At 40.4% G+C, this 26,415-nt stretch overlaps 1 protein-coding gene across 1 annotated transcript in view; it reads left to right on the forward strand.

Moving 5' to 3' along the window:
• RTN1 (reticulon 1) overlaps positions 1–26,415 on the forward strand; it is a 231,887-nt gene that overhangs the window by 89,715 nt on the left and 115,757 nt on the right. The window lies entirely within an intron of this gene.

Raw genomic sequence — 26,415 nt, forward strand, 5'->3', positions numbered from 1 at the left:
TTTCAAAAACCCAGTGGGTATCAAATCCTGTTGGTTTCTCTTCCTTTAACATCTCCTATATCTACTCTCCATCATCCTTGCTGCTACTGCCCTGGTTCTGGTCTTTATTGTCCCCTTCTGGACTACTGCTGTGTCCTCTATTCTGATCTTCCACTTTCCAGACTCACCCGCTCCTAATCTGTCTATCACTCTGCACTTCCAGAGTGACTTTTCTAAAATCTGGTCAGATCTCCCTTGCTCAGGGCCCTTTGGAATTCCCCATAGCTCCAGCATAACGTCCAAGGTCCTTATATAGCATATGAGACCCTCCCTGACCTGCCCTGCCCACTATGTTCCTGCACCTCCAATCTGTTTAGTCTTTCTCAGGGGCTTCGCTCTCATCGTCTCCATGCCTTTGCTTCCAGGGCTACCTCCACCCTAAGGCCCTTACTACTAATCTGTTTGGTAAGCACTTGCTTATATTTCAGGATTCGGGATTCCGCTCTTCCGCTAGACCTGCCCACCCTCTCCAATGTATGCCTGCTGTGTGCTGGACAAACATCCTAACCTGTGTCGTCATATTTCATTTGACTTATTTGTTTACAAACCTCTCTCGCTCAAATAGACTAGGAGCTCTTGAAAGAATTGTGACTTATTTGTTGTATTATTCCACTGTCTGGCACAGAGCAAAGCATGCAGTGAGCACTCAATAAATATTGGATAAATGTATGAATAAGTATGGTCTCAGGCTCTATCACTTACTATGACTTGGAAAAATCATTTAACCCAGAAAACAGTGCTTCTTTATCTTTAAAAATATGAGTTTAAAATATCTATAGTGCAGGATTTTCTGAGAATTAAAGAAAGCCACTCAATTGTTAATTCAAAACATGGCTTAAAATACCCTGATGAGCAAAAACATACATGGTCCCTGTTGTCGTGGAGCATACGATCTAGTTAGAGAGAGAGAAAATAAAATAATCACAAAAACAAATGTAAAATTACAACTGTGATCAGTACTTCAAAACAGAGCCACATGGGGCCATAAGAGTCTATGATACACATACTGACCTGGCCAGAGAAGTCAGGGGAGCCTTCCTGGAGGAAGCAGTGAGTGAGAAGAGATCTGAAGGATAAGAAGGAGCTGTTAGGTGAGGAGGGGGAAAGCATTTTCCCAGGCAGGAGACATCAGAGCACAACACATCCAAGGAACTGACAGAAAGCCAGTGTGTCTGGGATGTAGAGAGCAAGGGGTGAACATACAGCAAGAAACAGTTAAAGAGGCAGGTAGAGGCTGCAATGTGCAGCCCTAACTTGGCACAGGAAAGACACAAAATAAATGTTAGTTTTCTTTGTCTTGACTTTCCCTGATCTTTGATTTTTAAAGACTTAGAATAAAACTTGAGGAAGAATGAACATTCTGTTTTGCTGAAAATGTAGTGTCAGTCTTATTAGATACCCACGAGTTCCCCACAAAAGGGAGGACGTCCATTTGTCCTAAGAGTGGTCCTGATAAAAGGGCAAAGGGCTGGGATTCAGAGTCCAGCATTAAGATGTCCTCCAGCTGAGTTGAAGAAGCCATCGTTGACTTCCATTTTACTCCAGAGAGATTGGAAGTAGTGCCACCAAGTTAATGGCCAAAGGGAAGAAAGATCCAGTGGTAGGTACCAGTCGTAATAGAAGGACATTTACACAACAAAGCCACTGGGTTGGCACAAACTTAAAAGGGGATATTGCTAAAATGGAATGTGGTCTCGTTCTTGCAGCTTTAGCAAGTACGATGTGCTGTCTTTCCAACTGAGGAGTAATTATCACTGGGAGAAGAGGAAACCTTGAGGGATAAAAAGTCTGTGAGCTATCATGAAAAAGAAACTAACAAAGCATGCAGACTCCCCAGGACTTTAGGGTGTGCCTTTAAACCAAGAGAAGATAGATGGACCATCATGCCCGTGACGATGACATGTAGCGTTTGCTCTCCTCCAACAATGTGGCATCAGACAAAGGAAAACATGAGGTGGAGAGTCTGCCTGCTCCTCTGCAGTCTGGGCAGAATGCTGATGCTGAGGCTCTGGTACTGAGGGACCACATTTGCTCATGCTGACATGTTCAGTCTTCTTAGGTGAGTGCCGTGTGGCCCCATGATGAACACTCATGCATCGTTGCCTGTCAGCGATGGTTATCTGTGGGAGTTTCAGAGTGCTGATTAACCAACTCCTTCCCCTTTGAGTTCTGAATCAGTCCAGTTGGATTTGAGCCTATGTAGTTGCTCTGTTTCTGGTAAACTAGGGTTGGAGGACAGCCTGGACCTGCGGTGGTAAAATAGACTTCTTACTCCCCCTCCTGAAATGAATTTTCCATCCGATCCCCAACAGAGCCTTGTACTGGATGAAGGCGAGGAGCGGTGTGCAGCTCCAAAGGAGAGTCAGAGAGGGTGAGATGCAGGCCCCAGGAAGACTCTGAATGGAAGCTCCTTAGCCCCACTCAGCAGAGGAAGGCTCAGCCTCTTCTCTTGGGCAGGGGCAAATGAATGGATTTTTCCCCACGAATGCTTCTAAGAAGAAGGAAGTTCCTGTTTTATGGACCTTGTCAGAAAGGAGGAGAGAGAACAATGGCTCAGCAACTGATGTTTTTCTCACAAGTGTTGGCACAAAGTATTTATTCTCCAAGACTCAATAGGCTTCTAATTGCAGAATAAAAAGGAAAGTGACAGAAATGAGCTAAACTTGATTATAATATGGCATCTTATTGAATCAAGTTGTGTTTAATTTTTTATCATTGGATATTATTTATATTGATTGATCTCGGCAACCCCCAATTTAAAACTTCTTGTTCCTGGCTGTGAGAGGAACAGTTCGGATTTCAAATTGCTTCTCTTCTTTATTTCAGTTGTTAGAGACAACTTGCTGTTCCATGAATGAATGGTCTTTTTAATGAACCAGGGTACCAGTCCACAGTTTTTATTGCCTATTTGCAGAATGTGTTAGAATATACATTGAAATAGACGACCTTGATATTTGTCATATAAAATATAGAGTACAAAAGTGTCTTAGTTTTTGTCTAGAGATGCATCATGTGGTATTTTAGTTCAGTTTCTGTTACTGTGTTCTTAACCTCACTGTGCCTCAGTTTTCTCCTATGTAAAATAGAAATAATGAATAATACCTACCTCATGGGGCTGTTCTAAGGATTGAGTGAGTTGATACCTGTAGAGGATTTAGAACAGTGTGTGACACGTAGTAAACAGTTCATAAGTGTTAGCTGTCATCGTCATCATCATCATCGTCATCATCATCATCTAGTGAAAAAAACCTCCTAGAGAGATGCATCATGTTCAAAATGTTGTGATAGGCTTTGTCTAAGTTAGAGTAATGTTGGCTACTATTAAAAAGGAGCCAAAAATGTATAATGGCTCAAATACAATAGAGGTTTATCTCTCACTCATATAAAGTCTAAAATGTGTGTTCCTAATTGGCATGCAGATGACCCACAAACAGTGATTCAAGGACCCAGGCTTCTTCCATGTATTGGTTCTACCATCTTTAATATAAGGTTTTCCAGGTTGCATGGGACAGAGACATTCAGCCAGTAGATAGAAGAAGAGAGGTGGCTGACATATTCCCTTCTTAACCACCTCAGCCTAGAAGTGATACACCTCGTTTTTGCTCACATCCTATTGGCAAGAACTATGGTCCCACCTAGGAAGAGAGCTGGGAAATATAGTCCCTGACTGGGCATCGACATCCCAGCAGCACCCATACAATGTGGAAGCGTAGCATGAATAGATGGGCAGGCAGCCATCTTTGCCATGGCTTTGAAGGAAGTTTCTGTTTATTATTGTAACAGTTTCCCCCTGAAATTTAATTCAGTAAATCAGTATAGAAGTGGTTACTTGGTCATCTTTGCCTCTTCAGTTAATGAGAAAAGGATGGTACTTTAATTATCAGGAACATTTTTCAGAAGAGTGACTTCTGATGATTCGGTCTCCCTGCGGGGATATTTGTGGATGTTTTGTGAATTAGCTCTTGGCTGACTTTACCACACCACTCCTTAAAGCTCAACTGTGGTGGTGGTAAAGTACCAGGACCAGATTTATCCAGGTTGATAGTGGTTTATTCAGAAGGGAACATTAAGAATACATATATAAATATAGATTCCAAATGAAAATTACTTGAATTTCATTGACTTCACTTGTTTTTATTTGAGGCCTTTGGCAGAAAAAACAAAGTAAAGAATTGGACTATTATGAACTGAACTTGATCAGTGTAGAGAGGGACTGCCAAACAGCTTCATTCTCAGCCATATTTTTGGCCTGAATTATTTGCCTAATTACTTCAGCTCTGAATTTTGCCCATGTTGACACAGCTAAAACAGCAGGTGACACAGCTAAAACTGCAGAGGTTGAAAGCCCTTCAGAACCAAATTATAATAATCTGTACAGTGTTTTATAGATTATAAATCACTTTCATACACTTTTTATTCAGAGTTGGTTCCACATTCTACCCAGTGGGATGCAGAATGCTTTGGGGGAAAATTCAGCAATTTTAAAAGTCGATTTTGTAAGAAACTCACATTATTTGCTATAGAACAACAAAGAGCTGTGCTGTCATTAACTCAACAGTTGCATTATGTTTTCACTCTGCTACTTAAGGCATCAAAAGCTTCCCTTTCATTTAAGTGGAACTGGCAGTTCACTGTGGGTAGTACTCTTTTACCATAGTGTGTGTACTTGCCCAAGATTCCTAGACCTGACATTCTAGTTAGCAAACATGTATGCAGGTTTATCCCAGTCTTTCAATAATGGAGAAATAACAGAACTCTCCTTTATTAACACAAAAGAAAGAGAGGCATAGGTGGATAAAACCTTCATATAATCTAAAATCATTATTTCAGTCACTGTATTCCATCATCCTATTATGATATCCTTTTCTGAAAGTGCCAAACTGAAGAACCAGAGGATGGCCCGAATATTCATTTCTTTTCCTGTCTCTTGTCCTTTTCTTTCACCTTCTCTTAGGTAAGATAATTAATGAGATGGTCAAAAAGCAGGGTAGAAGGAAGAAGAAAGACAGTAACTGAAAAGCCAACATAAATCAGCCTGTGAATACCTGAGAAATGACAGTGCCCCCTCCTACTTTTAACTTCACATGCTTGTCCCTGTTCAGCCTTAGACATGGAGGTCTGAGTTGGTAACTCCAGTGGGGATACTGTATGTCTTCAGGAGACTCTTCACTTGATGGAAAAACTACTTCTGATACCCAATTATGGAAATTTAGCTTTCATGAGATATTTAAAGGCTTAATCCAAAATGAGAATATTTATCATCTGTAAATGAATATTGTTATTGGTTTAAAGTGAGTTCTCTCTTTTTGTGTGTTGGTTTATTTATCAGAAATTAGCTTTTAGCATCAGAAGATACATAATGGATATATAATACTCCCTCATTTATTCTTGGAACCACAACAGTAAATTACATGATATAGTACTATCTTTAGTTTTTTTAAAAAATTAGATTTAATATGATATTATTTTTATTATCATACGAAATAAGTGATGAGAATTTTTTTAATATAATGAGCTAGGCATGGTAATAGTTTATAGCTAATGAGATAGAATACCCATATGTCTCATAGATTTATACTTTACTGTCTTAGGGGCTCTTACCTGAGAAGCTACTTAAAATAAAATACTTCAGGAAAGGGTAATGCAGTTAAGGCCTAATATGTGAACTACTTTAAGGTAGGGAATTATATTCTTAATTAACAAATTTACTATTATATTAATTTTAGCAAACCATCTGAAATTCATTGTTCTGAAACTTCACTGTCACATTATTCATTAGAGACAGGAGGCAGTGTGAGTTGGGCATAACTTGAACCTCATCCAAGGGAGTGCAATGGCTGATGTACCAGAGAGCTCCATTATCAGGCTGGGCCGTTACCTGGAGTTCATTCACAGGGATTTACCAGAGACATAGGCACAGGGTTTCATAAGCAATATATCTTTTCATTTTTTTCTAAGCCCTAATTACCCATCTCTAAAATAGCAAAAAGACTCCCTTATTGACTAATAAGGATATTATTAGTGGGTTGCCCACATTCTTTGAGAACCTGAGATGTTAAATAATGAAGGACAAGGACTGTGTCTCAGGCTTGTTCGTCTTGGGGATGAGTGTTTTTCAGAGCCTAGGAGCTCCCTAGAGCAGAAAGGCAGTTACCTAAAAGATGCACAGTCACGGTCGTATGATTCAGCATCATGTTAGCCAAGGAATCAGCCAGCAGCAAAGATCTTCTCTTATGTGCTTTTGTTTCGTAAATCTTAGGGAAGGAGAGGAAGGAATTAGGCTTTCACGGAACTTCATTTGGAAAGGTGTAAACTATTAGTTTGACCTTCTTTTGCTTCTTCAGTAGCACTCAATGCACTAATAGAGTGCCAGGCACAGTAAAGGCAGTTAAATGTACTTGTTGATAAGTTGAACAATGGAATTGGAGTATAGTGAGCACACTTGTAAATGGTAGTGACTAAAGAGTCAAAAAAAATCTATGAGAGATAATATAACTCATTCAGATTTAAAATCATCTCAGGATCATTCTAAAGTATGTAGAAACAACAGGTTGATTCATACAGTTCATTTTTTATTATATATATATATTTTTAATTTTTTGTTTATTGCAGTAACGTTGGTTTATAACATTGTAAAAATTTCAGGTGTACATCTTTATACTTCTATTTCTGCATAGATTACATCATGTTCACCACCAAAATACTAATTACAACCCATCACCACACACATGTACCGAATTATCCCTTTCACCCTCCTCCCTCCCCCCTTCTCCTCTGGTAACCACCAATCCAATCTCTGTCTCTATGTGTTTGTTTATTGTTGTTATTATCTACTACTTAATGAAGGAAATCATACGGTATTTGACCTTCTCCCTCTGACTTATTTCACTTTGCATAATACGCTCAATGTCCATCCATGTTGTCACAAATGCCTGGATTTCATTGTTTCTTATGGCTGAGTAGTATTCCATTGTGTCTATATACCACATCTTCTTTATCCATTCGTCCCTTGATGGGCACTTAGGTTGCTTCCAAGTCTTGGTTATTGTGAATAATGCTGCAATGAACACAGGGGTGCATGTACCTTTACAAATTGGTGTTTTCAAGTTCTTTGGATAAATACCCAGCAGTGGAATAGCTGGATCATATGGTAGTTCTATCGTTGATTTTTTTGAGGAATCTCCATACTGTTTTCCATAGTGGCTGCACCAGTTTGCACTCCCACCAGCAGTGTATGAGAGTTCCCTTCTCTCCACATCCTCTCCAACACATGTTGTTTCCTGTGTTGTTAATTATAGCCATTCTGACGGGCGTGAGGTGATATCTCATTGTAGTTTTGATTTGCATTTCCCTGATAGTTAGTGATTTTGAACATCTTTTCATGTGTCTGTTGGCCATCTGTATATCTTCTTTGGAGAAATGTCTGTTCAGGTCTTTTGCCCATTTTTTAATTGGGTTCATACAGTTCAATTTTTAAAAGTCACATGATATAAAAACAGAGTTTTTTAATGTTCTATAGATGAAACATCAGGTGATTGACTAAAAATTTTATTTTTCTGGCAATTGTGTGTGTCCTCAGCCTCCAGATATAAAAAGTAATTTCGGTACTGTTGTCTTCAAATGTTCTATTTGTTCAGCTTTTATGAATTTTTTAGTCTATGTATTATCAGAAGTAATTACAAAAGGCAATAGCAATAAATAATGAAAGTATACTCCAGTGTAAAATAAAATGGTTCTTTGACAATTTAAATGTAGACATTTCTTCTCACTGTGTTTCTTATTGTCTCATAATTTTGAAAAGCACAGTGCAAAGTGACATGAATCCATGCATGAGTAATTCTTCTGAGGATGTGTTGTCAAATCCACAAGAAGCATAATTGGAATTGCATATGAGCCTTTTATTTACTAATAAGGATAATCCACCATGAAGCACTTCAGTGAAGATTTTACCATATGGGAGAAGTTACCCCATTCCACTGTTTATTTGAAATTTGTGGTGAGAATATTCACAGTAAAAGAAGAATCTTTATGACCTCCAACAGCAGTCTGGCATTTTATTATGAAGTATTTTCATCGCTGAAGATACAGCATTCTGTTGCTAATGTGCCTCACACACTGCCATGTGTATGCAGTAGGTGGGCATTTAATAAATACTGTTTGATGATAAGACTTAATTTAGGCATGACATTTTATGAATGCTTATGATTCACACACCTCTAGGGTGCTCACAGATGCATTTGGATTTTAATTTTGTAAAAGTTGAGGAGCCCACTTGGCACTTTAAAAAGCAATGCCTGCACTTCTTGCACATAGTTCAGACTGATGGGTTTAGCGCCAACTCTTGCTTATTCTTAGTCAACCCATTTGGTGAGAAGCCTGCTGAAGACCCCAGAGAGGCTTGTGGTTTTGATGGATTCCATGGCTACAGGGGGGTCCCTGCTCCTACCCAGCCATTTTGCAAATATGAGACCAAAATATCAGTTGGGGAATGAGAATGTAAATGGGTCATCACATATCCATCAAAGCTATTAGAGAAATAATTTGAAATACAGATCCTGTTGATGCTGGGTGACTTTGATATAGGAATGAAAGCTCATGGCATTACACAATTTTTAAATAAAATATTCAGGGCTGGCAAGCCTTCTGGGAAATAAATGTGGTTTGAAAATCTTAAGTCTTTATTTTAATTTTTGAATACCTGTTGATCTCATCTCTATTAATTCTCATGAATTTCTGGTTTATAAAAATGAAGATGCATATACACTTACATACTTAAAGCTTGACTGTAACATTAAGGTTTTCAATGATAAATTCTATGAAAGGACCGTAGAAATGAGTAAAGTTCTGAGAATACTGACCTGTCCTTAATGCAAACCTGATACCTTTCCAGAGCCCAACCATCTAAATAAAAGGAAATCATGTATTAATCATTGAAATCCCAAGTTCTATGCTATTTTTGCCTTTTGGTTTATTTGTCCTATTGTGTCCCCTTTTGTAGAGTCACCTACACCAGACGATCTCTTTCTTAAGACTCAGACTTTCCCATGGCTTTGCTCACTCCGTGTCTCTGCCTGGGCAAGGTGGGACTCCCATCTCCTCCTGTTGCCGTCCTATCCATCCACCCAAACAGCAGCTCCTCTGGGATGCTCCTCCATGTCCCATCAGTCAGAAAGGACCGTGCCCTCCTCTGCATTCCCCCAGCACTTTATCCTTCCTGTACCTTCCGTTCATTACCTCTCATCATAGCTGTAGCCAAGGTACCATAAACCCCTGGAGCACAGAAGACTAGGTCTTACCTTGGTATCGTGAGGAGTGCTTATTGATGCCGTGTCCTTTGCAGGTGGACCACATGATGAATCGAAGTGGATTTTTTCCCCTGAACCAGCCAAGAGGTGCCTAGGCCTTTAATGTTGTCAGGGATTGTGTAGACGGTGGTATGATAGAGGCAAAGAGAAATAACCCTTCTTGTTTTAATTCTGTTTAAGTTTAATTTTAATGCAAAACAAAATCTGCATGGCCAATCTTCTAAGACTGCATTTCAGTGTTCTGCTTTCTCAGCTGCTTGCATGGTGGGGCCAGTTCTGTGAGGAGCAGGACTTGCTCCTTCAGGGCTCCCAGCACAGTTCTCACCAATTATTGTGAAATTCTAGAGGCAAAACAACTCACTGCTTGGGAAAGTGTCCATGAAAAATGTATTTCATTTATAATGAGGTTTTGTAGTGAATCTTCTCATATTCTTGTTCCTATTATACAGCTTCAGAAATGCTTGCTATCTGTTGCTACTGACTTTATTCAGGCACCAAATCAAAAAGCATCTTTCTTAAAGTGCATATATTAATAGAGTTTTTGAAAAATACCCTAATGGAGGTTGCAGTGCAGAATGACGTGACTTCATGTAGACTTTCTGGCTATCACTGTTTTCATTTAACATATGCTAGAAACCATCCTAAAGAGAACATCCATTCTTTTCATCAGCTTGGGCTGCTATAACAAAATACCATAAAATGGGTGGCATATAAAGAACAGATATTTATTTCTCACAATTCTGGAGCTGAAAGTCCAAGATCAGGGAGATAGCACAGTTGAGTTCTGGTGAGGGCCCTCTTCTGGGCTGCAGGCTTCTCGCTGTGTCCTCACATAGCAGAGAGCAGAGAGCAGCAAGCTCTCTCATGACTCTTATAAGGGTACTAATCCCACTCATAGGGTCATGACCTCATCTAATCCTGATAACCTCCCCAAAGCTCCACCTCCTAATACCATCACATTGGAAGGATAGGGTTTCAACATATGAATTTTGGGGGGACATAAACGTTCAGTCTTAATAGTAATGAACATAAAAAACTCAAACAGTATAACATCAGGGCTAAGAGCAATTGCCTTAGAATCCAACTACCTAGGTTCAAATTCTTCCTTCAGTTATTTATAAGGTGACCAGTGCATCTCGGTTTGTCTAAGACACTCCCAGTTTTAGCACTGAAAGTCCTACATCCTGGAAGACCCCTTGTCCTGGACAAACCTAGATGATTGTTCCCCCTAGAAATGTGATACCTTGTTCAAGTCACTTACTTTCTCTAATTCTCAGTTTCCTCATCTCTACAATGGGGATAATAATAGTGCCTGCCTCATAGGGTTGTTATAGAGCTTAAATGAGTTAATGTATGTACAGCTATTAGCATAGTGCTTAACACATAGGAAAGTTAAATCCAGCTATCTTCATCTTTATTACTGGCTGGAGTATACCGGTAGAGTAGGGCCCAAGCTGCTGTAAGAGAGAGTGCAAAAATGGAGTGGTTCAAACAAGCTACAAGTTCATTTCTCTCTTATTAACTGTCCAGAGGCAGGTGAGCGGTCAGGTGAGGGTCTGTCATCCAGGGCTCCCCATTCCTTCTGTCTGGTTGCCCATCACCCCCTCAGGTGTTGCCTTCATCTGCATTGTTCAAGCTGGCTCAACAAGACCACGTTTGTGGACTAGCTCAAGGGAAGGGCAAAGAAAGAGTGGAGGGCAACCAGCTTCTTTACAGACGTGATCCAGAAGCAGCATTCATCGCTTTCGTTCACATCCCAGTCTTGTGGCCACCTCCAGGGGGAGGTTGGGAAGTGTAATCTTTAGCTAGGTGGCCGTATGCTAAAATTCCTGGAGGGGGTGTGTCTGTTGCTAAAGGGAAGAAGGACAGGATAGTCACTGGGGGAGAGTTTGCAGTCCCTGCCATGCCTGCATAGTGTGTTTGTCTTTTGTTGTTTGTTTCTGTCCTCTGTGGGTCCAGGGACGATATATCTGTCTCATTCACTGTTATTTCCCGGAAACTGGGGTAAGTGCCTAGCACATGGTAGGCACTCAGCATTTATTGGACGAATGAAGTTAAATAAGTAAATACTGAAAAATACCAAGTTTGTTATATCATTATTAGGTTTGGCTTGTCTTCATAATTCTCATGGTATTACCAAATAGCTACTTGAGAATTTCCACATATTTATTGATTGGCACAATTAAGCATCTGCATGGTGACAGGCAGGCACATAGCAGCATTCAACAAATGCTGTTTCCTTCTATTTCTTTTAGTAAGGAAGAAAAGCTTCATGTACAGGATATAAAGTTATGTTAAGAAATAATATTGAAACTATTAATCTTGCTTTTCAGAGAAGAAATCTGAAACATTAAAGAATTCCCTCGAAGGGTCTCATTTTCAAAAATCAGGCCTCTGGGTCAACCGACAATGACCGGCAGCTAACTGGCAACTGGCGGGCTCTGTTTTAACCCTTGGTTTCTTCTCAAAATATAGGAGCATCTGCCTTACAACTTCCAAGTACATACAAAATAATAAATTGGATAATATACATGAGTTTGGAGCAAAAATAATAAAAACAAAGCTAGAGCAGAAGGTATACATTGACTCTGGGCTGTTTCTACACACTTAGGAGAGAGAAAACTTGATTCTGTTTTCTTTCCAACTGCTCTTTTCAGGAAACATTTATTTTGAAATGCTTTGTGTTGGGGGACAGATTTAAATTCCAGCTAATTGTTAACCAAACTTTTAAAAAACAGCACTTAAATGGAATTGACTTTTGCTTGTGGCCCCATCTGTTAATTCAGTCATTAACTAGAACAAAGCACAATTCTCAGGAGTCACGATTAGAGGGCTCCAAACACCGGATGCAGGAGATAATGTCCTACAGATTATTTTCAGGAGTTTTTAAAAAGCGATGAAAATTTAATGCTCTTATTGAATTATTGATGTAGTAATTGGTTGCTGGTTCCTCTTCCGGGACACATTTGGTTTTGGCTTCTGCTCTCATTTTATGAAATCTTACAGAACAGAGAAATGCAGTATCCTTTGCAAGCTCTCATTTATTTGTGGTCTTACCCAGACCATTTTAACTGTTCACATACTAGCTCGTTTAGAGAGTCTGTTTTTGCCCTCAAATGTGACAGATTCATTTCAGACTACTCAAAAAAGATGACTATGAGATGGCGTCCAAAGTTTAGATGGAATATATAGAAATTCAAATAACTATCTGAGTGTATTTGACTGAATATCAAAGCATTAATACTCTGTCCTTGGAAATTCATTACCTATTCTTTAGCTTACATTAATCCTCCACATCCTTCAAGATTGAGCTCAAATCCCTTCGATTCTGTGAAACTTCCCAAACCAGTTACTTCTGCAGTAAGAGGATTTTCTTTTGAACCTGTCTTCTCCAGTCTCTTTGAGACCTGTGCTTTCTGGACCTAGAGCTCCAGGCTATACTTAAACGCAAGTCCTGGTAGATGTTCACTAGTTTCATAGCGTCTACTGGAACCACTCTTTTTCTCAGCCTCTGTATTGTTGAATCCTGCCTCTGCTATGTTTTCTCCTAATTCTTCCGGTTTGACATAACAGATTTGACAGAAAGAAGAGCATTTTACTAGGTCATTTGCAAATAGCTGTGTAGTGGAGTAAAAAGACATTTAAAAATATTTACATTCTGGAGCCTTAATGGTCTCATCAAAAAGTCATGTACCCCAAGGATGTTCATTGCAGCATTGTTTATGATAGCAGAAGAACTAATGACAACATAGATGTCCAACAGAAAAGGAATGCTTGAATGAATTTTAGAACATTCATTTTATGGAATACTGACATAAGAATATAAGGTAGATCTTTATATACCTAAATGGAAGTATGGCCCTGGTATCGTAAATACAATATACGTGTATATACAGCCCTGGTATAGTGTGTGTGTATGTGTGTGCGTGTGTATCTGGTATAGTATATATAAATTTAGGTAATGATCCCATTCATACAGAAAATAATAAAATGTCTACAACTCCCCAAAAAGCATCTGTTGTTATTTCTGAGAAATAGGGGTAGGGATAAGACTGTTACTTTTTTTTTTTTTTAATTTATTGAGGTCATGATAGTTTATAACATTGCAAAATTTCAGTTGTCCATTATTATTTGTCAGTCACCATATATATGTGCCCCTTTGCGCCTTATGCCCACTCCCCAGGACTGTTATTTTTAATTTATGTACTTCTATATTTTATAAAACTTTTATAGTGATCATGTATTATTACTTTTATAATTTAAAAAAGAAATCACAAATTTATTTGACTTGACCCCCCAACCTGTATGCTGCCATTGTGGAAGCTATTGTTAGACTAATCCTTCAAGTCACTTTATGCTCTAAAACAATCACGGGACCCTTCCCACCACCTCTCTGACACCCCCACGCTGGCTCCAGAATCCCAGACCCCCTTCTGGCCTGACTTCCCACTGCTTCCCAAGCTTTCCTGTGCGAGTTGGGATTCTTTCCTCCTTATTACTTCGCCTTTGCCTTTGCTATTATTTCTGCCCCTGAAATAACTTCCTGCTACTTCCCTCTGCCTCTCTAAAATCATACGTATTTTCAAAGCCCCAGTGGAAGTCTCACTTTCCTCACAGTAGCAGCCCTTCTCCAAATTCCCAAAAACACAATGTATTTTTATTGATCATCATGTGAGTAGGTTACACTAGAAAAATGTAACATTTTAGTTACCCCCTTTAGAATATGCGGTTGATTGAAATTTTGCAATAATGTCAGAAATTATGCGTGTTTTGAATTTACTGCTTATTATTTGTTGTTCTTTTTCTTCCTGGGGATAAAAGGAAAGAAAATAGGAAGTGAAGAAATCTGGATGTAGTTTCCCAATTGAGCACTCAGAGCCACTTGGATCGATACTCCCACACTCGGGCGCATCAGCCCTGAGTTATTGTCCAGCTGTGGGCACACGGTTTACCTCGGCCCGTGGATCGCATAGCTCAGAGGAGCAACACGAGTGCTGCTGTTGAGAAAGGAGTGCTGCTGTTGAGAAAGGACATTAATCTTCCCTGTCACTTTCCTTGATTATACGGCTACCTTTGGGGTCCGTTTTCCATGCACCTTAGTAGAATAAATTTTCTACATATATTCTGATCTCAACTGCATGTGAGTGTGTGTGTGTGTGCAAGTCAAAGGATTTGCCTTTGAGTCTACCAGGTGATGTGTCCTGAATTCTAGTTTTATGCTAGTTTATCCCAAGATGTTATTCGCCTGTTTCTGTTTTTACAACCTGTCTTCCAATGTGAGAGTATGTTTGAAATCAGGAATGCTCAAAACTCAAAATTAAATTTCCAATATTCCATGACTAGCAGAAATAGGAGTTAGGTTTTGAAAACTTGAGAAAGAAGGCACACTGTATGAAGGCAACATGGTGGCTAGTGATAATTACATTTCAAAATGAAAGCATTCTCTCCTACCCAGGTATCTCAAAAGGTGAAAGGTGTTCAGCCTGTGAGTTTTTGAGATCCACTTTGATGTGCTCTCAGTAAAACTTAAGTCCTGGAACACGTGCTTTCTTGCCACAGCCACTTAATGATTTATGTAAGAAATGAGCTCTGATGGGCCATTGAGCCTACTTTGTGCAGAGGTCGCACAGAGAGGGTTTCCTTCTACTTTGCTGCGTCATTAGCCGTGACGTGACTCCAAATTCAGATCCAGCCAGCTTTGCCTAAGAAGCCAGCCACAAATCATCAGCCTTCTTTAATCCTCACAGCAATTCCCAGAACAGTGCTAATAGCATCCGCTTTGGAGTCAGATTGCCCTAAATCCAAGTTCTGGTTCTCTCGTTTCTGCCTGTGTTTCTCAGAGCAAGTTCCTTAACCTCTCTAGCTGCAGTTTCTTCATCAATAGCATGGGTGTGGTAAAAAAAAATGCGTCATAGGCTGTTTAAGGTTGAAATGAGATCATCCATTTAATCATCTCGTTGAGCACGTAGTAAGCATATAACTTAAATATTAATTATTGTGTTTTCTTCCTTTTGTAAGTGAGGAAACTGGGGTTTCCCGAGACTTTAACGACTTATTAAAGGTCAGTAACTTAATGGAGATGGAACTCCGAGTCTTCTGACACCTGTGATTTTTCTGACACAGAATGGCACACCCCAAAGCACACCACACGACACACCATGTCACACTACACACACACCACATCACGCCATACTGTACTTCATACCACATCACATGCCATGTCATCTTTCTAACGGCATTATCCTTCAGTTCTCATCCTCATCCTGTCATCCTGTAACCCTTTGGGGTAACCTCCCAAAGTATATCACTTTATGTGACATTGTTTTAGATCCCAGTGACCTGTGTTCAATTCCTAACACTTCACAAAACCCAAGACTTTCAGCAGAGGATGCACACCTCCGGTACAGGTCTGTGTCCACCAGAGGAAGGACACCTATTTTTTCTTTTTTGTCAAGACACATTATGGACTGGCGACAGCGCTACAAGGGATGGCCTGTGCTGTGTGGTCATAGATTTCCCTTCATAAAACACGTTCTAATGAGAAACCCAAACTCCAGCTTCAGCTTTATCTTGTGGATTATTCCAGACTGAAGTAAAGCCCCTTTCTAGGGTTTTCTTGAATCTGTTCTGATAGATGAGTCTCAGGCAATTACCATGAAAATTCTTTGCATCTGATTTTAATGTCTTTCAAACTTGTGAAATATACCCAGTACTGTGGCTAAAAGTGCATCTTGAAATTATGCAGTTATTTAAAAAAAAAACTTATATCCCCACATGTTTTAGTTGGCCGCAAATACAACATGGACTAATAGAGTGGGGCAACAGATATAAAAGTTTGTGAATAGATATTGGAAGTTTAACTCAAGGGAATCAAAACTGGGAGGGGAGCTAGTCTCACTGTCCCTCGCTTTCCTCATCAGCTTATACTCAGGTCCAGGTCAGATTCTGGACGATGACGAAACATTTTCACTGACTCATTCCATAAGTATTTACCAAACAAAACCTATGTGCCAGCAAGTGTGCTTAGCATGAGGGAAACAGTGAGGCATGAGGTGTCGTCCATGTCTCCTGAGAGCTCACAGTGTGAGGAAAACAAAACATGGGAAAGTGAGAATGAAGAAGGTTCTAGCCTGAGCCATGAGAACCTCACGACACGTCTGTCTTCAAATCTTTGAACATCTGTCATGTGGAAGAAGCAAGCCGAGTTGGGGGTCCCGTCATAGCTCATGCAATGTTATTACTATCATCGTACATGGTTTTCTTTTTTTTTATTTTCAAATGAAATTGAAATTATAAACAGTACTACATTCATTTGGTTGCAACGGAAATTATTTTATAAAAGAAGTACACAATGAAAAGTCTTCCTTCCACTTCTGTTATTCTCCTATCTTACTCCCATGGTTAATAATTAGTTTCTTGTGTATGCTCCCAGTGTTTCTTTATGCAGATATACACAAATGCAAATAATATTCTTATTTCCCCCCTTTTCTTACCTGAGAGTTAATATTCTATATATCTGTATCTGTATATCTGTATCTATATCTATGACACATATTCTGCATCTTTCTTTTTCACTAGGAAATCTTTCCATGTCAGTACATGGAGATTGTTTTCATTCTTTCGTACAACTACAAAGTATTCTATGTGTAGAAGTACATAGTTTGTTGTTATCTCTGATAATGGATATTTGAATCGATTCCAGTTTTTGTTATTTCAAACTATATTGCAATGAATCACTTTGTTTATATTCATTTTATACATGTGCAGGTATGTTTATAGAATAATTCCTGTAAGTAAGGTTGTTGGTTCAAAAAGTAAATGCATTTATAATTTGCATAGGCACTGCCAAATTGCCCTCCATAGGGGTTGTATCATGTTCTACTCCTACTAGCCGCCTCTCAGTATGAGTGTGCCTGTTTTCCCCCAGCCTCACCAAAAAGTGTATTGCCAAACTGTTTTGAATTTTTCCCAATTGCTTTGGGAGAAATACCATTTTAGGTTGTTTTAGTTTGCATTTTTATGTTCCAGGGTCATTTATATTGCTTTTTCTATGCAAAGTGTTTATTCTTGTCTTTTGTCCATTATCTAAAAAAAATGGATTGATCGTCTTTTTCTTCTTGATTTCTAGAAACTCTCTGTATATTAGGGAGATTAGCCCTTTAAGTGCTGTATTTTTTTTTCTAATTATTCGAAGTGTCTGTTTCCACTCACAAACTGTGAAGACAAACTGGGACTAAAGGCTGGAAGCAACAGTGAGGTATATTTAAGTTCAATTTTAAAAATAATAATGAGCCCTTTATGATTCTTAGTGCTTTAATTCCACTATCTCATTTAGTCTTCACAGCAATCCTATGAGGTGGTAATTATTATTAACAGATGAAACTGAAACACAAAGGTATTAGGGAGTCTTCCCATGGTCACACAGCTAGTAAATGGTGGAATCAGTATTCAAAGTCATGCATTTGACCTCAGAGCCTAGGCTCTTAACTACAACACTTATTAATAACTAGGTTTGGACAGCAAGCAGTGAGATCTCATCAATGGAAATATTCAAACTAAGATTGGGAGATGGTCAATCCTGAATCTTGTGGATGAGATCCTGGGATTGGGAGGTGATGGAATTAAATGACTACAAGGAACTTTCCAATCCTTTTTTATTTTTTTCTGATAATGCCTTGCCTGACCAGAAAGATGAATTCAGGATATGTGATGTGCCAGGGTTCCGTATGGGAATTCTCTGTTCCAACTATGATCCTCCAACAGACACTGCCACCTCCCAGCATCACTGCTACAAACAGCCAGAGGGACCCAAAATTCCAGTGACAAACAATGGCTTCATAGTGAATTTTTGTAACACATTACGTTACTAGGCCTACATTTGTATGGAAATGTCTTTCATTTTGGTGCTTTGCACATGGTAAGTGTTCAGTAAATCTTTTTGATTGAATTAATACATGATTGATGGTAAAGCTTATTCCAAACGCTCTTGAATGTGACTCAGTCAGATGGTAGTAAGGAGGTAATCATCCAGTCAGTAATTACTGTGCATGCACTATGTACAAAGCACAGTGCTAGGGACTCAAGGATATGAAGAAGTGTGAGACATGGTTCTCAACAAGTATACAGAAAAGATAACTGATGACAAAGGCAGAAAAGCCAGTGAATCCCAAACGAATGGTCATGACCCTTGGAGTGAACATGAGGGAGAAAGCATTGAGGAGTGGGAGGTGCGCAGAGACTTCCTAGAGGAAGCAAGACATCACCAGAGACTTTATTGGGATTTGAGGAGGAGTGAAAGAGCCTTTCAGTTGAGGGGAAGGGCTTGGGCAAAGGCATAGAAGTTGAAAATCTCATGGTGTGTTTGTGGATTGAACAGATGTGTTTCTAGAGCAGGCTCAGAAATAAAATGATAAATTCAGGCTGTGACCTCATTGAAGAGGATCCTGAATTCTAAGCCAAAGGATGGGCAAAGACTTTGGAATGGAGAAGTGACGTGGTGAAAGTGGTGTTTCAGGGAGGTGAATGGATCTGCCATGTGTAGGGTGGCACACAGAGGAAGAGGCGAGGCTGGAAGGAACACTTAGGAAACTCTCCTAATAGTTCAAATAGAGGGTGTTGAGGGTCTAGCTGGGGGTAGGGGGTAGCCATGGAATGAAAGGTAAGGGAGAAAGGTCATGTAAAGGGAGTTATGGAGATTAGCTAGGTGATTCTATGTGGGTGGAGGAAGTAAAAGAACCATTAAAGTGCAAACAGAAATTTATAGTACAAATTTTTTTGCTACTATCCATGTATACACGGCACTGAGGAAGTGTGACCAAGAACAATTATTTTTCTCTTTGGAAATCAGAGACGAAAATTCTGTCAAGAAACGATAAACAGATTGGGATAGCTCTTGTTTTTGTTCCAAAGGTCGTTCTTTGCATGGTGGAGGTAACTTAGAGCTTTCTCTGTATCAAAAACATTAAGGGTAGACCGCATCTAAATTAGGGGGTGGATTAGATAGTGGAGATGGTTGCGTAACTGTGAATATACAAAAACTGCTGAATTGTACACTTTAGGAGTGAATTTTATGGTTTGTGAATTATAAATCAATAAAGCTGTTATTAAAAAAAGCAGTGTGCCCATTCTATGTAGGGTTTCAAGGACTTTTTCTTAAGATCTAAGTAAATTATAAATAAATATTTACCTCCTCCCTCCCCGCAAAAAGATTGTCCCCCAAAGAAGGCCACAGAATCACATTTCTACCTTTGGACAGCAGGCAAAAAAAGGCTCTCACACTTCCAAGCCCATCAGAGCTTCGCTCCCACCCTGTCTCAGCGCTCTGCAGCCTTACGCTTTCCAAGGTGCTGCTGAGAACTGTCCAAGGAGCTGAGACAGGGTTTGTCTGCCAGGCCAGGGTTTTTCCTCTAACAGGATTTTCTGCTCAAGGGAAAACTCCACAGGCAGCACAAGCCCTGGCTCTTCACAGGGGGAAAAAAACCCAAAATTTGCTGAATCGTTTTTTATTAAACATTAATTTTGCAATCCCAACAGCTAAATCTATTATTCTGGCAGGCAAGCTTTAACTAAGGCAGCAAGTTGGGAAAGAGTAGTTACTCATCTTTTTAAACCCCCAAGCACGTCGTCAGCTTTGGCTTAGAGTCTTTTGCTAAAGAACACAGGCTCATTTATTTTTTTTATTCTATTAACTAATCACATAGATAAAATTTTAAAGAATGGATGTGCCTGTATTTCTCAGCACTCGTTTGTCATGTTAAATCACAGGCCACTTAATTTCAAGAGAGTGTTTTCTAGGTGACAGAGAGGTTCCTGGAGCCTCCCTGGCATATCCATCCCTCATGGTTGGGTCTGTTGTCACATATGTTACAGCCTCCACACTGTGGGCCTGCTGATTTCTTAGTGCTCAGAAAAGATGAGTGGGATTCAGGACAAATGCCTCACAGCCTGACCTCTGTGCAGACTGCTGCCGTCCATCACAGGGGCAGCTGAAGGGCCAAGGATTCTGGGAAAAGTGAATGCAGATTCCCTTTGGAGCACTGATTCTGGCCTTTAATTCGTGAATTTTAATGTATAGCTCTCTCTCTACCTGTATGTCATTCCATTTTTTTTATTATGCCCCCCTTTCAAAAAATATTTCTCAATTTAATGGGACTAAAAAAAGGGCTGCTTGGGCCAGAAGGAGTTAAATGTAGCCAGTCCACTCACATGTTGCCCTCTGGGGTCAGCCTTAGATGCTAAAATCCCCAGAGTGCAAGGCCACGGCTGCACTCTACACTCTGAGAGAGTGCAGCCACGGCCTGGCACTCTATATATACCTGTTAATATTGGCTCTTTTCAAACAGTAATTAGTGTGTTTTGTTTTTTGTTTTTAATCCAGGAAGAAGGGTAAGCTGGATGTTTCTCTCATGTAGCGTATCTACCTCTATGGTCGAAAATCTTTGGTATAATCAGTCTTTCTTTTCTGGCATTCTGTATGTTTCCAGTTCAGAGCAGTAAGAGGGGCTTTATTGAGTTATAGAACCATAGACCCCTTATCTCCACCCTGAGGAGTCAGAATGAGCTCTGTCCACAAGGGAGAAAGCTCATCCGTGGACACTGAACACTCCTGTTTCTTTTCTGCTTACTGTCTGGGTAAGTTTCAGCTTTTCATGCTCAAGTCAGCCGTCGCGATGTTCATGAGAGGATCTATGTCAGTTGCATCACTAGAGAGTCCTTAATGAACAACTACTTGCTCATGGCACCGTGCAGACAGCTGTGGCCTTGCACTCTGGGGATTTTAGAATCTAAGGCTGACCCCAGAGGGCAACATGTGAGTGGATTGGCTACATTTAACTCCTTCTGGCCCAGACGGCCCTTGTTGCATGTCATTAGAGATAAAGTACCAGGCTAATAGACAGATGGTAATGTGTTGCAAATGACTAGTGTTCCCTCTGCAAAATAGAAGTAATAAAATTCACAGCTCTCATTTATTGAGTGTGTACTATGAGCCAGGCACAGAGCTAAGTGCATTGTCTCATTTAATCCTCATAACAGCCCAATGAGATGGGAACTATTATTGCCCCCACCTTCAAAATGAATACACTGAGGCTCAGAGAGGCTCCCTTGCCCAGAGTCCTGAGACTGATGGTGGTAGAGCCAGAATACAAACCTAGGCTGTAGGCCACCAATGAAGGAGCTCGATTCTGCGAGGAGGAGTCAGAGTAAAGCACTAGGGTTTTAAGATTGAGACTTCCCTTGGGAGACATAAAACCATCTTCAGCAAGTCATCTTTGTCATCTCATTCTTTAGTACTGCCAGAGAATTTTAAAAAGTAAAATAAAACACCCACCCTTTATGAGGTTACTGAATATATCTAGATCATGATTAGTATTTCTGATCTAGGACATTAGTGGATACAAAAGCCTGATTTTATCAGCACATGTGATTTAATGGCAATAGTTTTAGCATATTTTCATCCTCCTTTCACTTAGCTTTTGGATGGATCCTTCAGTTTTTATTATAAGTGCTTTCCTGAAAAGTTACTTGTAAAATGAAAATTTGAAAATCGATCCCATTTTAAATGCATCCAGGTAACTGAATTTTCTGTGCCCTCCCCTCCAGCTGTGTCCCAAGAGGGCACCTGTGGGTCCACACATCGACTCTCAATGTACATCTTCCTCCACACGAATCAGACTTCTAGATGGCCAAGGAAACAACCCAAGAGAATGAGAAAGTCACATGTTCCAAGGAACATCTTGATTATATAAAGAAAGTAGCAATTTCTAGTCTAGACAAGGAAAGCACTTTTATTTAGTGGGTTTATATTTAACAGTATAACAATATTGGTTCCTACCTGGGGCAACTGGCTTATGCTCTCTGCCTCAGTTCTCACATCTGCCAGCTCTGCAGGAAGCGCTGACAAGAATTAATTGGCTTTCCTGAGCCTTGAGGCTCAGTTCTGCTTCCCAGTTCCAACAATCCCACAGGACTCTGCTCTCACATAATTTACTGTCTAGAAGGACTTTCTGTTTTCAAGAGTTCTGACAGGGACCATGTAATGTATATAGATTTCAAATTCAATAAGTTAGAACCTTGAGAGTCTTTCAGCTCAATTTAAGAAAATGGGACATGGCCACATTCAAAGTATTTAGATTATTTGTTGCTTTTACGAGGGTTCTGACACAGTTGTATCTAAAATGTGTGATTTACACAAATGACTTTGTTCCTTTTCCTCTAGCTGGTGGTATTTGTAGAGTGTGGCAAAGGGGTCCTTCCAATTTCATGATGGGCTCTCGAAGCAGGACAGAGCTGGTAGGATAAGAATTTCAAGGGTGAAAGTTCTTCCCAATTGTTGATTCTATTTATAGTCTCTCAAATAATGTAGATGAAATCTAAATTCTGTTCTCTCAATTATTACCATATATCTGGGAAGCCCCTATTCTCTGTAGCATCACCCCGGGGAAAATTATATTGACTCTGTTTTACAGATAAGGAAGAAGTGAAGGAAGATGTGTCTGACTACAATGGCAGCCAGTCAGTACAAAATCATAGAACGTTGGAAGGGACTTCCGTGGTGTCTCATCCAACTTTCCACCAAATGCTGGTTCCTGCCTGGATAGATGCTGGGCCTCTCTCTATCTGAGTGTCCACTGAGTTCAGAACATTCTTGTTCCTGAGATGCAGCTCCATCCCATTCTTGGATAATTTGAATTCTAGCCTGTTCTTTCACATGATAGATTAAAAACATCCTCTTTGTAACTTGTATCAATTAGTCCTAATTTATTCTCAGAAGCTGCATAGAATAACTCCACTCATTGATTGATTGATTGGCCCATTGATTCATTTATTCATTTTGTATTGGGTGACTACTAAGTACATTATAGTGTGCAAGACATGAGCCTCAAACTCCAGGAGCTGACAGGTTAGTAGGAGGTAACATGGACGTATAGAAGTCGTATGTCATACGTGCCACGTGAGCAATATAATTGAGTGCTACAGGAAAGAAGAGGGAGAATAATAGGAAGGGGTCAGGTCCTGACAGATGTGGTCAGCAAATTCATCATGGAGGAGGTAGCATTTAAAGCTGCTTATCTTTAATGGCTTGAGGTTAAAAGGCAGAGATTTGGATGTGGAGATTGGAAGGATAAAGTGTTGGAGATGTGACGGGTCGTTTATATTAACCAGAGCTCAGAGTTGGATTGGAGAGTGGAAGACAGGTCTGGAAAAGCTGGTGGAGTGAGTGTGAAATTGTGGAGTGCTTTGTCTGCCTGGAGTGGAGGGTAAGTGAGAGGAGCAGTGGAGACGGGGCTGTGAGGCCAGGTGGCATTCACATCATCTCAAGTGCCAGGCTGCAGAGTTTAAGGATTATTCAGTGAGGCAGGACAGAGCCCTGGGGCCAGTTGCTGAGCAGGTGACATTAGTATGATAACTGGTGGCAGGAGACAGTGGGCTGGAGGGCCATGCAACATGCCAGATCCAGGTGATAAGGACCAGAAGCCTTGTGGTGGCCCTGCACTTGATGCAATGGAAGCATCTCGTGAGAACTGAATGATAGTGACTGTGTCACACCCTGGAAATTACTCCCTGTGTATTTTCCGGGACAGTGTCCCCTTCCCCTCTCCCTGCACCTCCAGGCTATTTATATCCATGGGCAAACCTCTCCTTACTTTCTGGTGAACAATTGCTTATTAACACATGGAAGTGGTTCCAAGTAATTGTTGTAGAGAATCCCAGGATCCAAACGTCTGTAGTGAAATATCTCAGGATTGATTTCCCTGCCTCTAGTGAGGTCTATGTGTGGGCTGAGCCCGTAGAATGAAAGGAGCTTTAAAATTCTTTAGGATAAAGGAATGTGTGTACACACATGGATTTAAATTTAATAGCTTTTCCTTTGGTGGTCTGAGTATGCTTAGGTTGTAAGGCCCATCATTACTGTTATTCCTTTTGTTACTGAGCTTTTTTTCTGTCTAACTTGAAAAGAGGGGCTCCCATATGCAAAGGAAGTACAATTAGAAGCTTCACTGAAATGTGCAGATTTGAATTGATCTGTGGCTCACAAAATTAGGCCACGCGCTGAATGAAGTGAGTATCATTAGCAATTTGGGGGAATCTTCTAACCTGTCTTCTCACTCAATCCTCTTATTTGCACTTTATTCTAAACTTCAAAATTGTCTTCGTTTACTTTGCCAATATTGACTGAGTACCTGCTGTGCGCCAGGCCCTGTCCTAGGTGTTGAGCTACATCAGTGAACAAAACAGTCGGAGATTCCTGCACTTATGGAGCATACCTAGCAAGGGGAGACAAGCAATAAGTAATCAATATATAAGTTAATTATATGGTCTGTTAGAAGGAGACAAGTGATGGGGAAAAAGAAAAAGTAGACAGAGGTAGGAGGGAACAGGATTGCAGGGGGTAGGGAGGGGAGGGCAGTTTGCAATTTGAGATTTGAAATAGAGTGGTCAGGGTTGTCTTCCTTAAGAAGGTGACATTTGAGCAAAGACTTGGATGAAGGGGTTGGGTACACAGGTATCTGGGGGGCAGAGAGTTCCAAGGAAAGAAAGCAGCTGTTGCAAAGATACTGAGGCAGAGGAGAGGGCTGGGCTGGCGAGGAGCCTCTGTGCTTTTCCAGTGCCCTCAGACAAACAATGGCTTTGTCTGCAAAGCCAACCAAAGTGCAACCAAGAAGAGAGCTAGGAGAAGACAGAAGCTAAGTTTATTTGTAGTAAAACTGATTCAAAATTACTTTAAAGAAAACCTTCACAAACCGATTTAAGGAGGTGCAGAGGGCATTTGGGCAGGTTTCCTGAATTCTAGAGTGCTTGGGTTTGGATCCTGGCTCCGCCACTTCCTGCCTGTGAGATCTGAGCTGAGTTATTCAGCCCCTTTGTTCCTCATCTGCAAAATGAGGCTAATAATAGTACCGGTATTCCAGGATGGCTTTGATGATTGAGTCAATATTAATTAAAAGCTTGGAACTATGTCTGACACATAGCAAGCACTCGAATATTAGCTATTAATATTATTATATTACTGCTATTACTTTCATGAGTTGGTGACCTAATCTGGAATATTCTTTGAGTGTGTCTTAAGGGCTAGAGTGTGTGTTTGTGTGTTTGTGTGATGTGTTGAGAGTATGGAGCTTAATTTGTAAAATAGTTGTAAGAATCAGGTAAAATCCCACTGCTTAGCATATGATAAGGCCTCAATAAACGTTAGTTTTTTCCACCTCTGACAGTATTTTACAGCAAGAAAAATAATAGAGGGTGTTCCTCTTCTGCTCACGATTAATGAATTTTTTGGCTGGTTTATACGTAGAATGAAGGCCAGGTGAAAATGTTCTGTAGACTCAACCTTGGAAACTTGTTCTGCCCTTAGCACCGCTCACTAGTGGAACCAAGAATTCCAGGGGGTCATTTTGATTATCACTGGAAGGCAAAGAGTGGGCTAAGTAGATAGTGAATGAGGAGGGAAACAAAATGAGGGGAAAACTGAAGAGATAGGCAAATGCCCCATTAAACTGATACCACTTTGGGATGAGGCCATTGGAAAACCAGGAGTCCCTTTCTCTGAGGACCCTTAAAAAGAGAAGGGATGGTGTCAATCCAGGTGGAATGGGAGTCCCTGCATGAAAGGGCTGGACCAGAGGGCCTCTGGCATCCTCTCCCAGCTCTGAGTCTCCAAGAGAAGACCCTCCACCAATCAGCTATCCTAATGTTGCATTTATGAACCCAAATTAGCCTCCATTTCCATCTCTACTTAAAGAGTCACTGACACTAGATACAAAGAGGGCTATAATACCAAATAAGACCAAGTCACTATATTGAGGTAGTAGACGTTGAAAATCAACTTTCTAGTCCTCTGGGATCTGTCCGCAACTTCTCTGGGTGTGGTGGCTTATGTGAACCTCTGTGGTCTACCGCCAGGAAAATACCAGTGGTGTGGGCTCTCAGGGAGACAAGGAAAATGAACACAAGCGTGCTCCAAGGTCTTGAGGAGAAAGGATGCCATGTCTCCACTGGACAGGGGTGGGTGGCAGGTTAGGCAGGAGAGAGAACTGAAGCCAGGCGCCCACTCACTGTCTGCTGCTGTTTT

The sequence above is a fragment of the Ceratotherium simum genome, chromosome 24 (genome assembly GCF_057802395.1).
Source record: "Ceratotherium simum simum isolate JZ-2026a chromosome 24, ASM5780239v1, whole genome shotgun sequence".
In the NCBI taxonomy this organism is placed as follows: Eukaryota; Metazoa; Chordata; class Mammalia; order Perissodactyla; family Rhinocerotidae; genus Ceratotherium; species Ceratotherium simum.